Here is a 25,004-nt window from a genome sequence, read left to right on the forward strand (position 1 = left end):
CAGTTAAGAGATGAAAATAACTTAAGCGATTTTAAAAAGAATTTAAAATGCTTTTTATTCAAGGATGCCTTTAACCTATAAATTACTTCTGAGCTCTCCCTCGTTCTCTTTCCTCATCTTTTCCACGCTTCTTTTCCTAATTCTTTCTTTTTTATGTTGATATCTTTTTCACTATTGTATAAATATATTAGCTCATTATATATTTGTTATGTAAATTCTCCCATTTTTTTAAATTGTATTTATTGTATAAATTGTTAGTTTTATAATATCTTATATGTTATTTTCTATTTTAATTATATGTTACTTTTATATATTGTAATTCGCTAGGAAACAATTTTAATTAAGCGATTAATCAAATAAAAATAAAACTTGAAACTTGAAACTTGATGACATGATGTTGTTTTGTAATTTTATTATGTATGCAAGTGTAATCTGCCTTGTTAAAGGTGGACTATAAATGATAAACCATAAGTGATTGTGCCTTAATTTACCTGCCTTTTTGGTCATTTGTAATAGTATTCTATAAAGAAAAGTTAAGTGCCAGTTTTGTTTTGTAGAATATTCTTAAAATAGGCACCATTACCAGTATCAAGGATAACCTATTAAAAAATTATCTTCTGCGATTCTATAACTGAATGCCTATAATTAGGCATCCAGAGGGTGTCTGGTAGGAACCTATTCTAGAATGGAAAGTAGGTAACTCCTTTTCATATAGAATATGAGCAGAACTGGGTATATATGCATCTATATACAGGCATAAGAACTTATGCCAGCTATAGAGCCAGTGCAACCTATGTTCTGCCCATGTGGACATCCATCTGCAAACCAGTGGCATAACTATGGTGGGAGGCTTGGAGGCCTGGTCCCCCCCAAGTTGGACTTGGGACTTCACAAACCATAGTACTCTGAACAGCTGGTGAGGATGTACGATCCTTGCTAGCCAAAGAACTCTATGGCTTGAACCGCCCCCATTGTGAGGAAGTGGGCGACATGCTTTCCATCCGCTGATACCAGAACTTCTCGTGCATGCTCAGTTTATGTACATGAACTGAGCATGCGTGAGGAGTGCTGGCATTGCAGGCTGTAAAGAAGGTTTAGGACGCAGAGCTCTTCAGTGGGCGGGGCTTGGGAAATCCCGCCAGCCAAGATAAACTAGTCAGTATTAAAATTATTTAATGGGCCAGAAAGGGCCGCTGACTGCTTAATCGATGCTATCTACTAATTTTCTGCAGAACTTAACCGGCAATCGCTGCTGAAAATTAGTGTTAATGCGTAAGTGAAAACTGGCTATTTTGGGAGGTGTTATGGGAGGCGGAGTCAGCTGTTTAAGTGCTGATATTCAGCACTTAACTAGCCAGGGTAACCGCATAAATAGGACCAAATAAAACACAATCCTTTCTTTTTTGCATTCATCCATAGCTGCTTATGTTCTAAATATTAACCTAACTAACTAGGTGTTAGCTGGCTCCGTATAATTTGTATATTCATTGCCTGGCATTGAATATACAGGAAGAACGTTGGTGGCAGTCAGCAAAACATTCACCACTGCCAGTACCTCAAAACTTTTAAGGGGGGGATCAATCCACCTTGGGGCCCCCAAAAAGTGGGCTGCTGACTTTGCCTCTGCTGCAAATTCTGTACTATTCAAGATATATATATTTGCAGAATAGTCTGTTGGCCCAGATGTGCATAAATACATGAATATATGCCCGTATTCTAATCATTTGCGCACGTAATTAGCAAGTAACTTGTAGTGCCTACTTAATAGCATTGCTCCTTATGTGCAACTACAGTAATTAAGAAGAAAAGCACAGAAGAAAAAGCCTACTGCAGATAACTCAGAAGACAACAGCGGAGTTGACGGGCAACAAGAAACTCCCAGCAGTGTTCTAAAACTGTGGTCTTTATTGTGTCAACAGAGAAATGAATTTGCTTGAATCAGCACAAATCGTGTTTCAGCTAGTGGGCCTGTCTCAGGAATCTGCATGTACAAATGAAATAAATAAATAATCAGTACAGATGAGGTAAAAAAAAAATAATAAGTAATAGCAAGCAACAAAATAAAACACATTCATATATTTCAGAACTATAAAATATCCAAAAAGCTAAATAAAATAAAAACAATGATATAATAAACTAATATGAGAAATGATAAAACAAATTAATAAAAACATAAAATCAATAAGATAGATAGATATATACTGTATAATGAAGTAAGAAAATATAACAGATTCCTAAGGCAGGCCCACAAGCCAGAGCACAATTCATATTGAGTCAAGCAAAATCGTTTCGCTGTTGGCACAATAAAGACCACAGTTTTAGAACACTGCTGGAGTTTCTTTTTGTCTGTCAGCCCCACTGTTGTCTTCTCTTTTCAACTACAGTAATTACCATGTTGAACAGCAAGCTAGGAGACCGCCATTTTGGGGTACAGAGCGTGGGGAATGGGGATCACACTTGCTGTTAATGTGGAGGTCATAACCACTTGTTAATTGCTTACATGGCAGACTATACAGTATAGCTAATTGCTTTTTTGTTATCTGCAGTGCTATTAATATACAGCAGCAAACTTTGGTCTGTATTAACTACTCAGCAGCTCTACCAAAACTACCGGACATGCCCCCAACAGTTACCACAGAGGTTTTGCAGTTTCCACTTTTTGCGGTTAACATGTTAATGGCAAAACCTTTGTGTGCAGTAGGAAGCTAGAAGGCAAAGAAATAGACAAAGGCACAGAAAATGATTGGAAATTCCAGCACAATTTTTAAAACATTAGGGACTCATTTCTAAAAAAACCCATTAGCTTCATGGGGAATTGTCAAACATTATTAGAAGTAATTTGTCGCATCTGTTTTACTGTCATGTACATTTCAAACATATGCTATTTACAGTACATTGTACAATATTGTGGCTGTGTAGCTTTAGCCCTCTCTGACACTAAAGTATTTGGTATGTATGGCGTGGTAGGGATTTTGACTTAAGCAGTACTAAACCCAGTTTGCCCACAGTCGCACACAGCAGCTGCGCATGAATGTTTATGAATGGCTATAAACAGCTGGCCCTGAGTGAGTATTATTTCTGCCATATGATGGTACGAATATATGCTCAGGGAAAGTGTATTTTGTCTCCACATGAAGACCACTGGCATTAATCTTTTTTGGATCATTAACATTAAATGCAAATATGCTGCAAATCACATCCAGTTTTATTTTAGAAAAAAATAGTCGCCAATCTTTCAGTGTGTATCTAATGCCTGAGCTAATGCTATAATCTGCATCAAAGCGATATAAATCTCCAGAGAACTATGCAGATTATTGCTTTTGACAGGTGCATTTATTTAAAAATTCCCCGACTATATTTATCAAGCATTATGCAAGCAGAGATATGTTAATGATATGATAAGCTTTGAAAATGAGCAGAAATATTATCTTATGAAGGCTCAAGATTGTTAACAAGGAACTCTACAGTTAAAATCTTCATGAAGAGTGATTTTAATTTGGTGAGTGTCAAGAGATTAGACAAATCTTTCAGTGCAAAGACAATTCTATAAAGCCGGATTCTGCAAATGACACCATTATCGGTGGCTGCTTGCAAAATGGCTGCCGATCACATGCCAATCATGCAACGGTGCCGCTTGGAGAATCGCAGCTATGTGAAAGGTAATAACCGGAAATGTAGGCCAAAGTTTTAAAGGTCTACATTTCCGGCGCCTACCATCCATGAGAATCACATCTGCAGAGATGGCTAAGGATGCCGAAGGCCACTTTTGGCATTAACCATGCCTAAAGTCACCACAGGTGCCCTTAAGTGACTCTTTAGTCGAGACAAAGGCAATGTTTTTTGGAGGCACCTAAGGTGCTAATTGCTTGTTATTGGCACTGGTTATGATTTTAAATAATTAAGTTAGGCACCTAGATCAGCTAGGCTTATCTAGGGACTTATCATTAGATCAGCTAGGCTTATCTTAAATAATTAAGTTAGGCACCTAGATCAGCTAGGCTTATCTAGGGACTTATCTTTAGATCATCTAGGCTTATCTTAAATAATTAAGTTAGACATTTAGATCAGCTAGGCTTGCCGATCTAGGGACTTATCTTTAGGTGTAATTTATAGAATCAGATCCCAAAAGCGCACAAAAATCTATAAAATATTACCACTTACACTTGTGATGGGCACCAGTAATTGGCAGATACATGGTAGGTGCTATTCTATAAACAGAGCTTCAAATTGACACAGTTCATAACTGCATGGGGATATTTTTATGAGCGAAGCATGAGTGGGTCAAGGGCATTTTACCTAATGATTCACTCAGCTTATAGAATAGTATCCGCTATGCAAGTTGCATAACACCCTTAAGCATGCCCACTTATACCTGCTAGTGAGATAACATAGGGCTCCTTTTACTAAGCTGCGTTAGGGCATTAACGCATGGAATAGCGTGCGCTGAATTGCCGCGCGCTAGACCTTAACGCCAGCATTGAGCTGGCATTAGTTCTAGCCACATAGCACGCGGTAATATCCTATGTGCGTTAAAAACGCTAGCACACCTTAATAAAATGAGCCCATAGTGGCTCTGTGCTAGCATTCTGTAAAATTTTAGGTGAGTTGTTAAATCTGTTTTGTAATTGGCACGAAATGCACCCTTTTGTGGCACCTAAAACTTAGAACCAATTTATGGAATTGTCTTCATGAGCTTTTGAGTTTCAGGTTTGCGTCAATGATATGAAATGAAACGAAAAGTGTCAAGAAAAGCGTGGAATAACTTTTAGGCTTCATGGCTCCACATCATTCTCTTCTCGGTTGGGCTGAGAACTTTTCAGCGGCCCCTCATATTGTGATGTCATAATGCCTCATTCCACCAATCCCTAAGAGCCAACCTCGTCGGTGATGTCACAATGGCTTGGTTTCCCTATACTTATGCCCCTTTGCTAGATGCATTTGCTTCACTGAAATGAAAAGTGTCAAGAGAAGTGTGGAATAACTTTTAAGTTTCATGGCTCTTCTTGGTTGGGCTGAGAACGTTTCAGCGGCCCCCTCGTACAAACCACAGGCAACATCCAACCCATGAGAAGTTTTTATCTAGCCCACACAGTTGTGAATGGGGTCCTCAGACTTCTATGCCTCCTCTGCTGTTTTCTTTAGCACTCACTAACAAGTTGGTGTGAGTGTGTGTGTGTGTTGGGATGGGGGGGGGGGTTGTGTTATTGAGCACTAAAACAGTATTCTCTAAAATGAAACAAACATTACTGAAACAAAATAAAAATGAAATGCAAAGTTTCCTTTGCACATATCTGTTGGAAGTTAGGAGACCAAAACCAATGCATCTAATTGCTACCTATTGGCCTTCCTATCAATGAATAATTTATATTTCAGGATGGATGCATTCAGCCTCTCTTCTAAGCTATTAACTTTAATTTTTCTGTAATTTAAATTTACAGCAACTTTCATAAAGTATGTGTCACTGATAACTGTGCTCTGCTCTGGTTCAATTCTCTTTTTTTTTTTTTCCAGGCTCTGTTAAAAAACACTGCCTGTGCTTTGTTAATATTTCTGCTACTCCAGAAAGTATTTTGTGGTCCTGAAAAATTACCTGCCACTGGAGGTTATTTAAATTCTAGCCTTGATTTATTATATTAGACAGTTTTAGGGCCATATCTATAGCCATGATGCTGAACTGACACTTTTTTTAATGAACCACGAAGAATGGCTTTATCAGGCAAGCTTGCTTGATTCATACATTGCCAGCACATTAAAAACTCAAAAACTAATATTGGTTTCTAACTGTGCCCTGTGCTCTCCATACCACCACCATCCAAGAAGGATTTCCAGCTTAGAATATTATCTTTCAATTGCATAAAAAGACATAAAAATAAATATAAGCAGACCCACAAAAGTAAATCTTATTCCCTAATAAAAATGATTAAAAAAAAAAAAAAGAAGTAAATCCTAAAAAGAAAATGATAAAAAACCCTACAATAGTCATGAGCTAGACTCAGTTTGGCTGTCCAGGCTTAATACATTCTTAGGATGAGACCAACTGTTGTGCACAAAATCAGACAGCTCATTAACTAACTTGCCACACTTGTATAACACATAGTTCACTTTTGCTTTGTAACTCATAAAGTCCAATGTTTCATGTCCATTAACAGAGTAACTGTTATGTCCAGTCAGGTGAGTGTCTACTTCTGCAAGGATGCTAGATTTAAATAATAATAATTTGGCAATAGATTGCTTCGAAATTAAGCTTCTCAATGTTAGAGTATATCATGTTATGCTGAGTCTTAAATCCCGCGAACTGTCATAATATATGGTTCAAAGTGGATTACAGATCTAAGAATCCAGAATATAGCTGGGAAAAACAACTATTTGTCAAACAGTAACTCAGCACATACAATACACATCAAAACTGTAGTGATTCCTATTAATTCCTATCTAAAAGGAACCGCTGAAAAGTTCTCATGCCAACCAATCAAGTTGGGGCAGTCTCCGTCGAGGGCTATACACTTACTCCCTCTTTTACGAAACTGCGATAGCAGTTTCTAGCACAGGGAGCCACGTTTAGTGGCCTGCACTGCTCCCAATGCTCATAGGAACTCAATAAGCGTCGGGAGCAGCGCGGGCCATTCAGCATGGCTCCCCGCGCTAGAAACTGCTATCGCAGTTTCATAAAAGGAGGCCTTAGTCCAGAGATTTTCCACTTTTTTTTGCTCCGTATTTTTCCGACGGAACGAAAAAGTGGAAAATCACTGAACTAAGTATATAGCCCTCGATGCAGATTGCCCCAACTTGGTTGGTTGGGTTGAGAGCTTTTCAGCGGCCCCTCGTAAACATTTCAAAGAAAGGATGTAGAAGTCCAGTTCAGGGTGTCTCCAGTTGCAGTGGCATTTTAGAATAGAATCTGCTGACATAGAGGTTGTTCTAAAGTACAGAGAAATGGCAGTCTAAGTCCCAAGTGGGGGAGGCATAAACATCTATTGTAGAAAAATAAACCTAGAGAACAGGGGTAGGGAACTCCGGTCCTCGAGAGCCATATTCCAGTCAGGTTTTCAGGATTTCCCCAATGAATATGCATTGAAAGCAGTGCATGCAAATCGATCTCGTGCATATTCATTGGGGGGAAATCCTGAAAACCCGACTGGAATACGGCTCTCGAGGACCGGAGTTCCCTACCCCTGCTATAGAATAATGACATGTTCAACACTGGCACCTAACCGGCTATGTTGTAAACTGGCAACGTAAGCAGTTATGTGCTGCAACGTAACGGGTTATCTTTCTGATTTGGGAAACTTAACTGGCAACGCAGTCACAATGCTAGTTTTGCTTACCAGTTTGGCATTTAGGGCGGATGAAAACTACTGAGGGATTAAGGGGGAAACATCCCCAATCCCTCCATTGGAGTGCTGATCAATAGCAGCTGTTTACCATTCCTAAATATGTTTCATAGCAGGTGTAACTCCCGATGCTGATTTTTTTTTTTTTTAGAGAAAACCAAAAAAACTCTGTGGAATGACGATGTTCCCAAATGGACTTTATTTGAAAGTATCAAAGTTCCAAAGGTACACTGAAATCATCCACATAAAATAATTCCATCCACATAAAATAATTCCATCCACATAAAAGTAAATCATCCACATAAGAGCCTTAAAGGACCTAGTCCGCTAGGGATACAGGACCCAACATGGTCCGCGTTTCGACAAAAAGTCTTCTTCAGGGGTCCCTGGGGGGTCCTATAAAGGTGAGTACGTGGGAAACAATTGCAAATGCAAGTAGTGTCTCACTTCCGGCTCACCACACAATTGTTTCCCACGTACTCACCTTTATAGGACCCCCAGGGACCCCTGAAGAAGACTTTTAGTCGAAACACGGACCGTGTTGGGTCCTGTATCCCTAGCGGACTAGGTCCTTTAAGGCTCTTATGTGGATGATTTACTTTTATGTGGATGGAATTATTTTATGTGGATGATTTTAGTGTACCTTTGGAACTTTGATACTTTCAAATAAAGTCCATTTGGGAACATCGTCACTCCACAGAGTTTTTTTGGTTTTCTCTGGATTTTCTTCTTTGTGGATATTTTGGGGTCAATTCCTTTTGTTTTTTGCTTGTTTTTTATTTTTTTTTTTAGAACATAGATAATTACCTCTATATCCTATGGCACCTAAAATTATGGATGCCCAACTCAGATTTCAGAAGGGGAAGAGATGTTCAAGTCCCCAAAAGATGGACATTGTTATTTATTTATTTATTTATTTATTTAATTTGTTTTCTATCCCGTCCTCCCCAAAGAGCTCAAGACGGGTTACAGGTTAACATACATAATATACAGTTAAAAGGTTACAATATGCCTTATCTACAGTACAAGTTTATCTTGGGTTTTTTTTTTCTGGTATCTTTTTATTCTAATTTGACACATACTAGGGATCTAATATCTATATCCAAAATATACAGTTTACAGGTTAAATTTGTCACAGTTACAGTACAAGATTTTACAATACAAGTTTTTATCCTGCCGTGACACATACTGAGGATCTTGTATCAATATACATTTCTTTGTAATCTATCGGTTATGGGAGTTAGGTGAACAGGTATGTTTTTATTGCTTTCCGAAAGTTGAGGAGTACTTCAAGGGATCTTATCTGCGGGGGCAGTTGATAGAAACATGGAAACATAGAAACATGATGGCAGATAAAGACCAAATGGCCCATCTAGTCTGCCCATCCACAGTAACCATGATCTCTCTCTCTCTCTCTCTCTCTGAGAGATCCCACGAGCCTATCCCAGGCCATTTTGAATTCAAACAGTCTCTGTTTCCACCACCTCTTTCAGGAGACTGTTCTACGCTTCTACCACCCTTTCTGTAAAAAAGTATTTCCTCAGATTACGCCGGAGCCTATCGCCTCTTAACTTCATCCTATGCCCTCTCATTGCAGAGTTTCCTTTCAAATGAAAGAGACTCGACTCATGCACATTTACATTTTGTAGGTATTTAAACATCTCTATCATATCTCCCCTCTCCCATCTTTCCGCCAAAGTATACAGATTAAAATCTTTAAGTCTGTCCCCGTACGCCTTATGATGAAGACCACATACCATTTTAGTAGCCTTCCTCTGGACACACTCCATCCTTTTTATATCTTTTTGAAGGTGCAGCCTCGAGAATTGTATACAGTATTCTAAATGAGGTCTCACCAATACCATCAGTACCTCTAAATGAGGTCTCAATACCTCCTTTTTCCTACTGGCTATACCTCTCCCTTTGCACCCTAGCATCCTTCTAGTCTTCGCTATCACCTTTTCAACCTGTTTGGCCACCTTAAGATCATCACATACAATCACACCCAAGTCCCATTCTTCTGTTGGTGCACAAAAAAGGCGGTATACAAGTCCCGATTTACTTCCCCTCGCCTGTAGCTCACTGATTATGGGACTTGTGTTCTATCGACCTGAGACACAAGATGGCAGTGTTGTCAGCTAATCTGAAAACTCAGGCCTGTCTCCTTTTTAATCTAAATGCATAACTGAAAACGGAAAATAATCATAGTAGTACAACTGAACTTACATGTGCATATTTCAACTTGCTGCATGGTACCAAGAGAGAAAGATGTTGCATATTCAGTAGGAAGGGGAAAGAGGAAATTAATAACAATATGAAAATCTTCAGCTTCTTTAATGGGAACAGTAACAAACTGATGCTCTTTTGCCTGATATAAAATTGCTTCTCACTTGGATAAGGTTCTATAAACTAAAAATGCAGCAGAAAACTTAGATAAGGTTCTATAAATGGACAGATAGGCTGAATCTACATAGAGAGGCCTACAAAGATAGATGCGGTTCTGATTCCAGTTAAATCTGGCATTTGAGGGGAAACGGCAGCTGTTACATACATCTGCAGTATTTCAAATGCATAGAGGGAAACTATTAATATCCGTCCAAAGAATTACAACCTCCCACGTTAGACCTGGTTGCTGAGATGGATTATGATACTGTAACTGACTTTGCACCGCGAACTCTTCCTGAAAGATCATAGTCTAGGATAGAGACCCTAAACACCTCCAAAGATTTAACATGCTGAACATTTTTCCCCGAAGCGTTTCCACGATAAGAATGCTAGAACAATCTTTACGAAACTACACGTTTTGTGACTCACTAGACCAGGGCTGCCCAAGTCCGGTCCTCGAGATCTACTGGCAGGCCAGGTTTTCAGGACATCTACAATGAACACGCATGAGAGAGATTTGCATACCAAGAAGGCAGTGCAGGCAAATCTCTCTCATGCATATTCATTGTGGATATCCTGAAAACCTGGCCTGCCAGTAGATCTCGAGGACCGGACTTGGGCAGCCCTGCACTAGACGCTCTGATAAGACTGACAGACTCTTTCCACCTCTTGAAATTTGGTTTGCAAAATAGCTCTATAAGTAATGTTTGAATTTGATTTAAAAGACGAGAATACTGTCTAAAATGGAGGAAGCCAGAGCAGGAGAATTCACATGTTGGTTTTTCGTTCAAAGCTTAATGGTATCCATCTCCCTGTAGCCTTCATCTCGGTTTGAGCTTCATCTATGCAGTACAAAGGAATATATATAAAAGGAATGACTCGAACCCATTAGGTTTATGATAGCCTCACAGCAGGATGAAGGACTGCAGGAGGTGAGGGTGGCATAGAGCTCAGTTTGGATAACATAGTGGGTCAGTTAGTAATAATGCTTTGCCTTTCATCTGCAGAGACCCAGGCACAGATAATACTCGTGACAACACTTATTACAGAGAGAAGCCGAGGCGTCGTACAAAATCACTGTGTCCAAAGCCTAAACCCCGCATTGTCCGAGCCTGAGCGCACAAAGGCTGCTCGATTGAGCTCAGGGCCCTTACAATAAAAGGTAGTTAGTGAAAGTGAAGTGAGGTCGCAGCTCGGGGCTCAGGTCATTGTACTGCTCCGCCAGCCCTATGACTGGGACGTGTTTCGTAGCTCTTGGCTGTCTTTGTTAAGCCAGGAAAGCAGGATTAATTGCTGGAAGTGCACAATGGCGTGTCTTTCAGTGGTGTTTGGGCAAGCTGACATGGCGCTTAAGTACATTAGCACGGGATCTGGTTAACATTACGAGCTCATCTCATTCATTAGTACTGAACATCACTAATTAACTTCAGAGAAACTGAGATGAAGGTTGTACTTTGTTTGCACGGACTACCAGGCTGATATGCTACCCTCTTTTTAGGGTTACCCTATGGCGGTTCATAGACAAAATCACGCGAGACAACGGCACGCCGACAACTGAGTGCCGACAACTGAGCGCAAGGTTGACGGTGCGCCGAAGAAAAGCACTATTTTAAAGAGTTCCGACAGGGGGGTGTTGGTGGGGAATCCCCTAGTTTACTTAATAGACATCGCGCTGGCGTTGTGGGGGGTTTGGGGGGTTGTAACCCCCCTTATTATACTTGAAACCGAACTTTTTGCCTGTTTTTTAGGGAAAAAGTTCAGTTTTAAGTATAATGTGGGGGGTTACAACCCCCCACAAAGCCGGCGCAATGTCTGTTAAGTAAGGTGGGGGGTTCCCCCCCACACACCCCGTCAGAGCCCTTTAAAATAGTGCTTTTCTTCGGTGCGCCGTCAACCTTGCGCTCAGTTGTCGGCGCGCCGTTGTCTTGCGCGATTTAGTCCCGTCACCCCCTATGGCTCCAGAAAAAGGAGGACGGATTGAGACACCCGGGTTGTACTTCCGTTGCTTTCAATAGAAGTTAAGCCCAGATGTCTCTATCTGTCCTCCTTACTTCCATTGCTTTCAGTAGAAGTACAACCCGGATGTCTCAATCCGTCCTCCTTTTTCTGGAGTCATATGGTAGCCCTATTTGAGCCCGTCCTGATGCTCTTAGATTTGAACTGATAATTAGAGTGTGCAGATAGAGGGAGCAAGATAGCCTACTGCACACCACTTAACAGTGGTGTCCACTCTATTATTTTGCACCTATGACGCCAATCAAATTAAAAACAAAACCAAAAACCCATTAGGGCGGCCTGCTTTTGTCTTCTCGGCTGCACAAATATTTATAGAACCTCCGCATTCCAGAAATTCATCGGCAGCGATGTCTTTAACCCTGTACACGTTCTGAGCATCAGCTTCCTTGCTAAGCCGCATTGCATTTGGAAATGGAGAAATAATTTGCTCACTTCGGCGCTCTTGATTTTTGCCCTTCATTTCTACCTTATTGACCCTGCAGTAATGCCAGCTGCTGTCAGCTAGAAAGTTACAATGCCGTATGCATGACTTCAGCAGAGCCCTGTCAGTACCAATCACTGATTCGGTGTGGCACTCCCTGACTCATTAGCACAAGACAAGATGCCTTGCTCTACCTCCCTGCACTGCTGGTATCTTCCCTAAAGAGCATTGCTAGAACTAGAAGAGCATTCTTTCAACAAGAAAAAGGCATTAGTGCGTATGGTAATAGTAAGATTTAATGGTATGACTGCCATGCTGTGAACTCTCTTTCTACCTAACCTGCTAAACCCGGATTTGTAATACAGTTTGAAAGCGAGCACCTTTCTATACCATTAGGAATTCCTGCATTAGCCTTCACTGAAATTGGCCTATATGTGTCACTGTAGGGTTTAAGATTTGTGACTTTTCTTTGTTATTAAAGAGTTTATCTCAATTAGAGTGAATCGGCAGATAAATCAATCAGTTAATTACTGTATGTATTTATCAGATTTGATAATCTACCTCAGTGGTTCTTAAACCTGTCCTGGGGACCCCCCCCCCCAGCCCGTCGAGTTTTCAAGATATCCCTAACGAATATGCATGAGAGAAATTTACATGCCTACTACCTACTTTATAGGCAAATCTTGCTCATGTATATTCATTAGGGGTGTCTTGAAAACCTGACTGGTTGGGGGTCCCCCAGGACAGGTTTAAGAACCACCGATCTACCTCACAAAAGGAGCCTGAGCTAGGCATGGACAGGCAGGCAATTTTCACCTCTTTTCCGAGTTCTTGCCAAGAATGTTGGCTTTGTTTTCATTTGGGCTTTTCATCATGGGACCAAAGTTGCTGAGTGTGCGTAGTACACATTTTGCACAGAGATCACAGAGAGTGAGTGTGAAGTGGTTTAAATGGGTGCCCTATTGGAGAAAAGAGTGCACACATTTGAAAGAGTGCAGGCTATTATTAACAAATGAAAAAAAAAAAAAACCCCCACACAAAATGTCATGTTTATTTCTGCTCATTTTTGATTGTTAATGACATGCAATGACATGTTATAAATCAGTGGTTCCCAACCCTGTCCTGGAGGAACACCAGGCCAATCGGGTTTTCAGGCTAGCCCTAATGAATATGCATGAAGCAAATTTGCATGCCTACCACTTCCATCATATGCAAATCTCTCTCATGCATATTCATTAGGGCTAGCCTGAAAACCCGATTGGCCTGGTGTTCCTCCAGGACAGGGTTGGGAACCACTGTTATAAATGATAGTCCAAAAACGAGTCTAGCCTACTCTAATTGAGAGGGGTCACAAAACATGAACTAGTAAAAATGATCTGCTCTCGATTCTTGAAACACTCTTGGAACTGAGGGATCTTAAACACGCTGCTTACGTTAATAAAGCTCTAATAAATCAGGGGTGCCCAAGTCCAGTCCTTGAGATCTACTAGCAGGCCAGGTTTTCAGGATATCCACAATGAATATGCATGAGAGAGATTTGCCTGCACTGCCTTATTTATTCAATTTTCTATACCGTTCTCCTAAGGGAGCTTAGGACAGTTTACATTAATTTATTCAGGTACTCAAGCATTTTTCCCTGTCTGTCCCAGCAGGCTCACAATCTACCTAGGGCAATGAGGGGATTAAGTGACTTGCCCAGGGTCACAAGGAGCACTATGGGTTTGAACCCACAACCCCAGGGTGCTGAGGCTGTAGCTTTAACCACCACACCACACACTCCCCTTCTTGGTATGCAAATCTCTCTCATGCATGTTCATTGTGGATTTCCTGAAAACCTGGCCTGCCAGTAGATCTCGAGGACCGGACTTGGGCAGCCCTGCTTCTAATTTATAAAGCTCAGGGTGTTCAATCAGTTCATGGGAACTTTTTGGGCATCAATCAAAAGTTTACCAGGGTTTGTCCAAGCATATGGCACCCCAGAGTGCGTTGCGGGAGTAACCCGTAAACAACATGCTGTACACCCTGTAGCTGGTGCAGTTAATTTTTGAAACTTTTTTGTATATTTTTGTTTTCAAATGAATATTAAAGTGTGCAAAAAAATGGTTACCCAAAATGCCAAGTGCAAAATAGTCATAACTTCCTTTTTCAGAGAGGAAGGGAAGCCGGCGCGCGCAGTGTTTAGAGCCCCGCAGCTTGGGTTCAGTTCGCTCAGGCGAGAGGGCAGCAAGGGAGTGGAAAGAAGGGAAGCTGACCTCACCAGGCAGTTGGGGGCCTCCTACTCTGTTTGTTCCCCCCCCCAACACTGGCCCTGGGGCCCCCCTGATATATTCGAGCCCGAGGCATGTGCCTACTAGGCCTACCCTTTAATCCAGCCCTGGAAGAGGTGGTGGAGATAGAGACTGTGTCTGAATTCAAGAAAGCGTGGGATAGGCATGTGGGATCTCTCAGAATGAGGAAGAGATAATGGTTACTGCGGATGGGTAGACTTGATGGGCCATTTGCCCTTTATCTGCTATCATGATTCTATGGTTCTTTCACATCCACTCCCTCGATCTCCCCACCTGCAATTACTACTACATATAAAACAACTTTAAAATGAATTCTTCCACACAAAACAATCCTTTCCCAAATACAGAACAAAGGAATCATCAATAGAAACAGAAATTTGAAGGCTAAAACTGAAATGGGAAGCCCAAGAAATTAAGCTCAGTAAATACCGTAACACTGGCAATAATAGCCAGAGTGCAGGATACTTATCGGAGAAACAAGTAGGAGACAGATAGATGGAATGATGGAATTAAGTCAACAGTGTTTCCAACTTGATAAAACAAAAACCTTAAACTTCTTTTATACTTCACCTGCTTCTGCTGGTTCTGAGAGGTCTGGGTACTTGCTGCTAAATCTGTGAATTTTCTTTTTTAAGGTACACTTTATTGCTGGGGGTGGTAAACTCTGTGATACCAGCAAAGATGGCATCATTTTGCACCTCATTTAACTTTCTAGGACAATGGTAGGCAATTCTGGTCCTCGAGAGCCGGAGCCAGGTCAGGTTTTCAGGATATCCAAAATAAATATGCATGAGATAGATTTGCATCTCAAGGAGGCAGTGCATGCAAATCCATCTCATACATATTCATGGTGGATATCCTGAAAACCTGACCTGGCTCCGGCTCTCGAATTGCCTACCCCTGGTCTAGGATACTGCTGAGGTGAGGAGACCACTGCAGGCTGAGGTATGCCCCTTTTTCAGGGGTGGGCAACTCTGGTCATCGAGGGCCGTAGCCAGGTCATGTTTTCAGGATATCCATCATGAATATGTATGAGATGGATTTGCATGCACTGTCTCCTTGAGATGCAAGTCTATCTCATGCATATTTATTTTGGATATCCTGAAAACCTGACCTGGCTCCAGCTCTCGAGAAGCGGAATTGCCTACCCCTGTTCTAGACAGTTAAATGGGGTGCAAAATGATGCCATCTTTGCTGGTATCACAGAGTTTGCATATATATATAGGGCCATATTTTGTAGCTAGGGCTATTTAGTATTAAGTGACTTGCACAGGGTCACAAGGAGCAGCCCTGGGATTTGATCCCACAACCTCAGGGTGCAGAGGCAGCAGCTCTACCGCTAGGCCACCATTGCCCTTTAAAATATGGCTGTCCTATGTGTATGATACTACCTCAGTATTTCTGAATTAATTAGAAAACACTTAATTCAACACTGCACAACCAGAAAATACAAGAATCCAGTTGGTTTACAGGATTTCCCCAATGAATATGCAGTTGCGGCTCAGTGCCAGTCTAATATTCCAAGAGACAGGACGGCAGGAGACTCCTCATACGAATCAAGTAAGAAACTGCTAGATTTGGAGCACTGTTCAGTGATAAAATCTCTCACAAAAGAAGGGAAAAAGCCAAAGGAGATCCATGAACGCATGACTGCAGTTTATGGTGAGTCTGCCCCATCATCTTACACAGTAAAATTTTGGAGCAAGCAGTTTAAGTAGTGTAGAGAGTCCATTGAAGTTGATCTTCACACTGGACGGCCTGTGGAAGTAACTTCCACAGAAATGTGCAAGAAAGTCAAGGATTTAATTTTGTTCGACAGACGAATTAAGGTTTCCCAAATTGCTGAAGAAATGTGCATCTCAGCAGGTAACATAGAAACATAGAAATTGACGGCAGATAAGGGCCACGGCCCATCCAGTCTGCCCACCCTAATGACCCTCCCCTGCCTTTACTTTGCGAATAGATCCCACGTGTCGATCCCATTTGGCCTTAAAATCAGGCACGCTGCTGGCCTCAATCACCTGAAGTGGAAGACTATTCCAGCGATCAACCACCCTTTCGGTGAAAAAGAATTTCCTGGTGTCACCACGCAGTTTCCCGCCTCTGATTTTCCACAGATGTCCTCTTGTTGCCTTGGGACCCTTGAAAAAGAAGATATCCTCCTCTGCATCGATGCGGCCCGTGAGATACTTGAACGTTTCGATCATGTCTGGAAAATAATTCATGAAAGTTGGGCATGTCCAAGGTTAGTGCAAGATGGGTTCCAAGAATGCTGATACCATATCAGAAGGCCACGATGCTACGGTGCTGTCAGGAGAACTGCATCAAGATTTACAAAAACTAGGGGACACTCAATGAAGTTACAGAGTAATAGGAGGAAATTTTTTTCACTCAGAGAATAGTTAAGCTCTAGAATGTATTGCCAGAGGACGTGGTAAGAGCGGTTAATGTAGATGGTTTTATAAAAGTTTGGACAGGTTCCTGGAGGAAAGGTCCATAAACTGCTGTTGAGACAGACATGGGAGAAGCCACTGCTTGCCTGGATTGGTGGCATGAAATGCTGCTACTATTTAGGTTTTTGCCAGGTACTTGTGACTTGGATTGGCCTCCATGAAGACGGGATACTGGGCTAGATGGACCATTGGTCTGATCCAGTAAGGCTATTCTTAAGACCAAGTGAATTTTTTTTCATCGTTTGGTGACTGGAGATGAAACTTGAGTCTATTATAGAGATCCTGAGTCCAAAATGGAGTTTAATACAATGGACACACAAGTCATCCCTCACCCCAAATAAGTTCAAGACAGATAAATCTGCAGGCAAAGTGATGGCAACTGTCTTCTGGGATGATGAAGAACTTTTGCTTTTGGAGTTCATGCCACACAAGACATTACGGGAGAGTTACGCCAACACAATGATTGCTTTGCAGGAGCTAATCAAGGAGACAAGATGAGGAAAACTCAGAGCAGGCATGCTGCTTCTTCATGACAATGTAGTGGTGTACATGTCACAACAATCACAAGCTGCCATCTGAGAATGTAGATTTCAGTAGCTGAACCATCCAACCAACAGTCCTGACCTGGCTCCCTTGGATTATTTCCTGTTCCAAGTTTTGAAGAAATCTCTCCATGGACTGTGGTTTTCAAGTGATGAAGACATCAAGGAAGCTGTGATGTCCTGGTCTGAAGGTCAAACAGAAGAATTCTTTTCAAAGGGGTTAAAGTCATTGTAGGAAAAGTGGATGAAGTGTGTGGATTATATTGAAAGATAAAACAAATTTTTGAAAACTCTTTTTTTTCCTACTCAGGTATATAAATTATTGAACTCCATTCATACCTGTCCTGGTGCTGAATCACAAGGAGAAGAGTGGTAGAAGTGGTTTCCTGTAGTGTACCTGAGTGGGGATTCTCTAACCCGAGGCTTCCAGCTGCTTGGCCAATATCAGGCTTGTCCGAAACTGCTGACTTCATCAGGCAAGACAAGTCTGCCCCCAGTGACATCAATTGGGGTCTTGTGGCTGCATACAAGAGAGTCGTGCTCCTGTGGCGCATGGCCACAGGGGCGTGTCCAGAGGGGCATTCCCTGCTCCTTGGGAGCCCTTTGGGGTCCCTGGAGTGAAAATAGAGGTTTTTTTTTTTTTTATTACCTTGAGAATGGGAAAATGTAAATCTAAAACTAAGGTTTCTACTCCAGCACCGCTAGGCCCCATGGATCGCTATGTTGTACCTCTTGGTAGTTTAAATTGAAGTCAAAATCAGGTTTTCTTGCTTCTGAGGTTTCATTGTCTCCCCCAGATCATATTCCCCCTTCCTCCTCCGGGACTTTGTGATAAGAGAACCTTATTAGAAGATTCTCAATCAGAGACAGGGTCTCAGAAGGCCTTACAAAATTAACGTTTACCAGGTTGTGTCTTTGTTAGATCCTCAAATGAGTACCCCTGTACCTGATGATAAGCAAGATGTTACCCTTAAAGATTTGTGGGATGCTAATCAAAGGATGGAGGGTATGTTAAGATTGGTTATCTCTCAGAATAAGGTCTTTTCACAAGAAGTAGCTGAAAAATTTGTTAATGTGGACTCAAATGTTATTTTATTGGATAAACTAAGCACAGTGATAGAATCTCAGGTTTCAGCTCTACAAGCTGTTTCAGCTTCAGCAATAAAAGATTCATGTAATATAGTGTATACTTTAAAATGGAAATGCTTGAGAATGCTGATAGAGCTAAGAATTTGAGATTTGTTAATTTTCCTTTTATATATTTGCTTTCACCTGAGATACTATTGAGGAAGTACCTTAAAGATATTCATCTTGTAGCATGAACTGGAAATGTTTTAGGAGATTTTCTCGTGTCCACCATAAGCCGTTCCTGCAACCTCCGGAGCAACCTGACATATATTTAGACCTTGCAGTGCCTTAGAAATAAAAGTTGACAGCTCTTCCTTCTGGAATAGACAAAGTGCTGTGGGATCATCTACTTCCCTAGCTAGTGCTTCCTCAAAGTGCAAATCTGAAAGTTCTCCCTCCTTCATCGCTTCTGGCAGGGCCAGGGATGAAGTGGAATCTGATAAAGGGTTCCCTCCATCTGTTGGTGCCACTCTATGCCTTTTTGCTGCCTAAGACTCTATTTGAAGTCTACTGGCTGGGAGTAGGGCAAAGTTATCAATATTTAAATCCCTTTGAGGTGCCAGCTGAGAGCTATCTAAAAGAAATGCTTTATGCATCAGCATAACAAATTCCGGCGAAAATTACCTCTGCCGTTGCTGTGTTCTGTCCTGTTGCAGTTGCTGTGTTCTGTCCTGCATAGAAACCACAGCCGATAGCAATCCAGAAAAAGCACTGACTGGCGCCAAAATTTGCTGAGCCTCCAACGTGCAGGGAAGCACAGCGGTCTCAGCCGCGAGTGAAAGGGAGCTGGGCCGCGCTTTGACTGCACGGGAAAAAAACAAGCTGCTCATCCCCCATAAAGTCATTGCAACCAGCAGTACAGAGGCCCGATGGTGTTCTGCACTTCCCAAAACACGAGCACCCTTTAACTACCTCTGCCGCCATTCTCCAAGAACTGTCAAGCCGACAGCAGCAGAAACTGAAAAATACAAAATGACCTGCGGTAGACAGAAATACCGGTAGAAAGCTCACTTAACTCAGAAAATCATTAACATACTGAATAGAATAAATGAAAATTTTTTCTCACCTCAATGCCTAAGCAAATTTTCCAAGACTGGTAGTTGTAGCCTGGAAAGTGTCATAAAAGCACAATACAGCTACATCAATCTTTATTCTCTCTTTTTTTCTTTTAGTTGGAAAGAAGAAAACTTGAGAGAATGACTAATATTCCTCTATCCACTGGAGGGGAGGGTGGAGCAGGACCTGAGGTGTAACTTCCAAAGCTGGCACCACTCAACCAGTCACCCCTGTCTACCTGAAGAGAAAAATTCTCAACAGCAGAAAATTAATTTTCCAGTCACAGAAAGAATCCAGGAGCTAGATGAATAGCAACCATCACCTGCTGGGAGATAGAGCATACTGAGGATACAGGACGAGTGCTAGCCAATAAAGACCACCTGTTAATCAGTTTCTCTATCTCCACCTGCTGGCAGAGGTGTGCTATCTCATTGGTCTTTGCATTCATCTGCTGCTGTTGCTAAGGAAATGGTTTTTCTATTTGATGATTTTGCATTGTTTCCTTGGTTTTTGTTCGATTTGATTACCTTTTTCCTTGTATTATATGGGATTCTTTGTAATGATCCTGAAAAGCAAATTAAAAAAAAAACCCAACCCAAGGGGAAGAGCATTCTAAAGAATGAGTCCTTCAACCAAGAAAAATTGGTTCTGGTTTCAGTCAAATGGAGCCAGCTCAGGGATATTTAGCTTTGTCCCAGGAATATACCTATTGCTGTGCATAATTTCTGAGTATCTCTGAATGCTGCACAACAGAAGCCAAATATTTTCTGTGATCCTCATAGTTCAGAAGTTTGGGTTCTCTAAAAATGAATGAAGGACTGTTACGCTCTGTAATCAAGACCTTGAACTGTTGTCTTAACAGGGACTAGTCAACAAAAGTGGTGAGGTCGCAACATGAAATTCTAGTTTCCAGTTAGAACTCACATAAAAGCGTTTGATGTTATTTTAAAACATTCAGAAATGCTCATTAAGGAGAGCAATTGCTGGTCAAGAACAATTAACTTCAGTATTACTGTCACTCCTAAGGGCAAAAACCATGCAACACTGACTGCTCAAACCATCTGTTGACATATAGGAAATGGGAAATTTATCATCTACAGATAAACAGGGAAAAAGCCTGATTTGTAGTTTGTACAATGTGTCGTGGTCATATCAGTTGTTATATTAACAGTCAAATGGAAATGTAATGGTGGGTTAAGATCCAAGGAAGACATGGTTCAAATTCCAGTTTCTCACTAATATATCTTGTGACCTTGGGCAAGTTGCATCACTGTTTATTGCCTGAGGTGCAAACATTAGATCTAATCTTATTAATATGAATTAATTTATTGAACAGAAGTTCTGTTATTTTCACTGGGGCCTACTTATAAATAATTCCCATTAATTACACTGCCATGCATTAAGGAGGTAATTTTATAAAGCTTTTTCAGATGTAGAATGCTGATTTATGCAGGTAAAAGGCCTCTTATAAACGAACCCCTTGATATGCAGCGGTACTTAGGCAGCTGGGAACGGCCTCCAGATGGCTAAATATCCACTGATGACTAAATATCCACTGATATCTCCCACTGAATATCCAGATCATCATGCATGAGATCTATTTGCATACAATGGAAGCAGTTCATGCAAATGGATCTCATGCAAATTCATTGGGGAAATCCCCAAAATCCGACTAGATTGTGGGCCTCAAGGACCGACGTTGGACAACCCAGTACTAATTCCTCCAGTAGTGCGCTGCACAAAACAAAATCAAGGAGAAGTGCAGCAAAATAAAAATATAACAGTAGAAAAGGAACTCCATTAAATATAGGACAGAGAAACAATCACATAAGAAAACATTCATATCTATCTAAACAAGAGCAGCAAGTCACTTGATGAAGTTCCCCGGAAATACTTTTAAAAAACCAAAAGGAGGAATTTTTTTTTTCCACTCAGAGAATAGTTAAGCTCTGGAACGCGTTGCCAGCGGATATGGGGCTCATAATCGAAAGAGAAAAACGTTCCAAAACCGGCCTAAGTCGGCACTTGGACGAACATTTCTCAAAAACATCCAAGTGCCGTTAATAAAAACTGCTTTTGGACGTATTTCTAAATGACCTAGGCCTTTATAGTGCCGCTGAACGACCAAAGCTAAATGGGGCGTTTCAAGAGGCGTGTTGAGAGTGGGAGTTGGGCAGGACGTGGGCCGGCTTAGACTTAGTCGTACAGCATGTATAACCGAAAGTTATACAGCCCACGATCGACGGAACTTGGACATAGTGACTTAGACCATGTAAAACATGGTCTAAGTCACAAAAACTCACCTAAAGTCACCAGATAAGCACTGCAAACACATAAAACAGACCCCCACACACTACCCCAGTGATCACCGACCCCCCCAACCCCATAAAAATTTTAATCACAACTTTAAAATTTAGCCTCCAGACCATCATCACCTGGCCGCCTGGCATAGGAAAGCCTAGTCGTCCAGCATAGAGGCAGGTTAAGTAGTCTTGGGGGTGGGTTAGGGACCCATAGAGAGGAGGACCCATGCCCATAAGCCCCTGTAATCACTGCATTGACACTGAAACATGTGCACTGCCCTATACACCCCCAAACCCTTTTGTACTGGCATATAAATGGCTCCTGCAGCCATAAGGGCTATTGCGGTGGTAGATAAGTGGGTCTAGGGGTTTCTGGAGGTGGTTTGGGGGGCTCACCGTAACCTATAAGGGAGCTGTAGGGAGGAGAAGCCATGGCACCCTTTTTGTGAAGTTCACAGCAGTGCCCTGTAAGGTACCCCACTATTTAGGTGCCATGTCTGGGTGTGCAGTTCATCACTTTTCAGACCCCTCCCACATCCAACAGGGCTTGTTCTAGGCGTTTTGGACTTGGACGAAAAGTTGGACGAAAATGTGATATAAAGATGGACAATTTAGTGGCTTGGACGATCAGATCGGCAGGACGTATAATTAGACGGTTTTCAAAACGAAAAAAAAGTTGGACGTATCTTTTGAAAATGTGTCTTAAGCTCTTTTTAACTTTGGACGACTTGCGAGATGGACGTAAACGGACTTAGACGTCCCTTTCGATTATGCCTCTCTACGGTAAGACTGGATAGCATAGCTGGTTTTAAGAAAGGTTTGAACAAGTTCCTGGAGGAAAAGTCCATTATTGAGAAAGACATGGAGGAAGCCACTGCTTGCCCTGTATTGGTAACATGGAATATTGCTACACCTTGGGTTTTGGCCAGGTACTAGTGACCTGGATTGGCCACCGTGAGAACGGGCTACGGGGCTTGATGGACCATTGGTCTGACCCAGTAAGGCTATTCTTATGTTCTAATGTCCTTAAGTCTTCTGGGAGGATGTACATTTTTTCTTTTCTAAATCAGAACACTATACCACTCCAGGATCCTGTGGTCTTATTGATCTTCAAATGCCAAAGCAAAAAAAAAATGGGGTTTTAAGCCAGTCTTAAACCTATTCAAATTAAGTGAATATTTGCAGATTAGCCCTTAGGCAGCAGGCTGGCATACAGTATACACATCCCTGCACTACTGCTACTTATCATTTCTATAGCATTACTAGACGTATGCAGCGCTGGGCACAAAACACATAAGAGACAGTCCATGCTTCACAGAGCTTCCAATCTGTTTAAGGTAAACAGGGGGAGAGTGTGGCACAGTGATTAAAGCTACAACCTCAGCACCCTGAGGTTGTGGGTTCAAACCTTCACTGCTCCTTGTGACCCTGGGCAAGTCACTTAATCCCCTCATTGCCCCAGGTACATTATATAGATTGTGAGCCTGCTGGGACAGACAGGGAAAATGTTTGAGTACCTGAATAAATTTATGTAAATCGTTCTGAGCTCCCCTGGGAAAACAGCATAGAAAATTGAATAAATAAATAGTATGAAAAGTTTCAGCCTTTGATAACCAGAGCTGGTATTGTGACATCATAATGCCTCATTCCACCAATGCCTAAGAGCCAACCTCATCAGTGATGTCACAATGGCTTGGTTGTCCTATACTTGGCTCACTTATGCAACATTTTGATTTCTAGAGTGGTGCAGTGGTTAAAGTTACACCCTCAGCACCCTGGGGTTGTGGGTTCAAACCCATGCTGCTCTTTGTGATCCCAGGCATGATCCCCATTGTCCCAAATACATTAGATAGATTGTGATTCCACCAGGACAGACAGGGAGAAATGCTTGAGTTCCTGAATAAATTCATGTAAACCATTCTGAGCTCCCCTGGGAGAACAGTATAGAAAATTGAATAAATAAAAACAGGACAAATAAGGGATTAGGGAGATATTTATATTATGGGAATGACTAAAACAAACATGGGTACTGATTAGGATAATAAGGGGTTAAGCAGTCTCAAAAATATTTCACTAGGGCCTGAAATGGAGCTTGACATGCCAACTCAAGAAAGCTATTCCAGGCATACAGTGGAGCAAGATAAAAAGGAGAGACTGGAGTTAGCAGTGGAGAAGTGTATATAATGAGATAAAAATGACTTACCAGATGAATGGAGTTCCCAGGAAGGGGTGTAGGGAGAGAAAAGATACTGTGGAACTGCAGAATGAATACATTTGTAAGTCAGCAAGAGGAATTTGAACTGTATACAGATTCAGATAAGGAGCCCATGAAGTGACTTGAACAGAGGTGTTATGTGAATGTAGTGACAATGGCAGAAGATAGGTCTTGCAGCAGAATTTTGAACAGATTAAAAGGGAGAGAGATGGTTTATTGGGAGACCCGTGAGAAACAGGTTGCAGTAATCTAAGCAGGAGGCGATGAGAGTGTGGATAAGGGATTTTTGAGTGGTGTGCTTAGAAAGGAAGGGGTGAATTTTCAGGATGTTGAAACAACAGGTTTTAGCAAGTCTGTTGGATATGAACAGAGAAAGAGAGAGAAGATTCAAAGATGACCCCCCCCCCCCCCAGTTATGACCTGAGAAAACAAGAGGGTTGATAGTGTTGTTTTCAGAAATAGAGAATGGGAGAAGGAGAGGGGGGAGGGGATGAAGTTCAATCCTGGCCACGTTTAGTTTCATATGGCGGTGAGACATCCTGACAGGTTTTTTTTAAAAAATATAATCTATATTCCGCCTATCCTACAATTCTATGCGGATTACAAATTGTTCAGGCACTCAAGCATTTTTCCCCAACTATCCCAGTGGGCTCCCACTCTATCTAAGATATGGGCCTTCCTGCTGAAATTTCTAGCATGGAAAGATAGGTTTGAGAGTCATCAGTGTAAAGATAATACTGAAAACCATGGGAAAGAGATCAGAGTACCAAGGGATGGCGAGATAAGAGAAGAGGTCCCAAGACAGAGCCCTGAGGGACATCAGCTGATAATGGGATAGCAGTGAAGGAAGATCCACTGAGCTGATC

The sequence above is a fragment of the Geotrypetes seraphini genome, chromosome 7, assembly GCF_902459505.1.
Source record: "Geotrypetes seraphini chromosome 7, aGeoSer1.1, whole genome shotgun sequence".
Taxonomy (NCBI): Eukaryota; Metazoa; Chordata; class Amphibia; order Gymnophiona; family Dermophiidae; genus Geotrypetes; species Geotrypetes seraphini.